This window comes from Penaeus monodon, chromosome 1 (genome assembly GCF_015228065.2).
Source record: "Penaeus monodon isolate SGIC_2016 chromosome 1, NSTDA_Pmon_1, whole genome shotgun sequence".
Lineage (NCBI taxonomy): Eukaryota > Metazoa > Arthropoda > Malacostraca > Decapoda > Penaeidae > Penaeus > Penaeus monodon.
Genome location: NC_051386.1, coordinates 43,034,838 through 43,037,337, shown reverse-complemented (window position 1 = coordinate 43,037,337; position 2,500 = coordinate 43,034,838).

The following is a 2,500-nucleotide window of genomic DNA, read 5'->3' as shown; positions in this document are numbered from 1 at the left end:
TGAAGTATTGGAGGCTCAGAGGACACTAGTGATATTCCATCACTGACAGATTTTACTTTTATTTTAGTTATTGTTTTACATATTAGATGTACTGTTTTATTCATTTTTCTTACTGTGTTTGTTTTTACCGTTCAGTTTTATTGTTTTATTGTAAGCTTTAATCTTTTTCTTTTGTTATTTTTAATCATTTGACTTCTATTTATTTGTTAAACTGTTAAGAATTTTCATATTCATTTTGTATAAATATTTGTTAAAATAACTGTATATAAACCTCACGAAAATAAACCCATGGGGGAGTTGTCTCTGGACTCGGTGTTTGTGTGTACCCCTGGATTACCCTATACTGTGGCGTCGCTGGAGCAGCAAGGACAAGGTTGTGTTTGAGCCATTTTTACATGCCAGTTAGAATATTGCTGGACGTGGGCATTTAACACAAGAATTACGAGTTTTACATTGGCCAGCACCAGCCAGAGATACCCTAACTTAAGTAATTTTTATGTATCCGTTCCCTCAGAACGAGCTTTATCCCTTTTTTTCCGTATTTATATTTTTACTTTACCTGTGGTGCTTTGTTTTATTTTACTTACCTTTTTTTACTCATGTGTCTAGGACAACACAACCAGGCCCATTTTCATAAGGGATGTGTACCTGGGGCATGGGACAGTGTCTCCACACAGGGGAAGTGAACGGGCCCCCTCCCTCCTTCTTTCGGCTCTAAGCCGCCATCCGCCGCTTGGGTGTATGATATTTCGGGCTTCCCCTCGACAGAAAGCCTTACACGTGTTCTTTGCTTTTTAATTTTTCCATATTTCTCATACTCTGTATTTTTTCTACCTAATTGTTTATCAGCACTAGTTTTTTTTTTCTCATTTTCCTAAGTTAATCCATTTTGGGTTGGAGATTAACTTTATTGATTTAGGGATCTATACGTTTTCGTGCTGACACCTAGAAAAAAGACTTACGGAGTTGGGACGTCAACTTAGGGAAATTATGTATGCTCTTTGTAAGTGTTAGTTCTTCATGTGGATTACCTCCGCTGTGATAAATTGACGATGCACGCATCAGTAACTATTTTCAATGAGTCCCAGCCAGAATATTAAAGTTGTGTGTTTAAAGACTGAAACTTCTCAGACTCAGGTATCTTAAACAGCATATCGCTGGTTACTTTGATGTCTCACAACCCCTGGAAGGATGTAAAAAGGCTAGATGAATCAGAGTACATTCAAGCTGATCTCACCATTTATCGTAAAAAGAACAGACGTAAATAATAATAATTTTATGATTTTGTATTTCTATTCCAAACACGCTATCTCCCTTTTCACATCTTCACACTCACACATCCAACATTCAGCACACACTCTCTGCATTTTCCTTTCCCCTCCTTCTCTTATACAACATTCACACTCATGTACACAACACACACGGGTGGTGGCAGCGTACCCTAGGCTTGGAATCTTACATCTGTTCACTGCAGACGAATCTTTACTTAAGTAAAATTTTGTATCTTCGGTAGATATTTTATTATTATTATCATTATTATTATTATTATTATTATTATTATTATTATTATTATTATTATTACTATATAATCATTATCACTATAGTTATGATTATTATCGTTATCAATATCATTATCATTATCATTATCGTTATCATTGTTATTATTATTATTGTTATTATTATCATCATTATTATTATCATTATTGTTATCATTATTATCATTATTATCATTATTATCATTACTATTAATATTGTTTTTATTTTCACAATAATCATTGTTATGAATATTGTTATTAATATCATTATTGTTCTTATCATTGTTATCATTATCATAATTATAATAACAATGGTAATAATAAGGATAATGATGATAATAATGATAATAGTAATAATGATAATCATAATGATAATTATTATTACTATTATAATTACTATTATTATTATTGTCATTATTATTACTATTGTTGTTATTATTATAATTATAATTATCATTACTATTGTTATTGTTATAATTATGATAATGATAACAATGATAAGAGCAATAATGATAATGATAATTGTGATAACAACAATATTATTAATATATATTATTATTGTTATTACTTCCTTATTGTTGTTATAGTTGTTGATCCATCATCTTCATTATCAACATTGTTATGATCATAGAATTATATTATCATTGTTAGTCATTATTATTATTATTATTATTATCATTATTATTATTATTATTATTATTATTATTAGTAGTAGTAGTAGTCACTATTATTATTATTATTATTATTATTATTATTATTGTTATTATTATAGTTATTGTTAATGATGATCATAATGATAATAATAATAATAATAATAATAATAATAATAATAATAATAATAATAATAATAATAATAATAATAATAATGATAATGATAATAATAATAAAGATAAAATAATAAAAAATAATAATGACAACTATAGCAATAGTAATTATACTAATAACAATAATAATAGTACTAATGA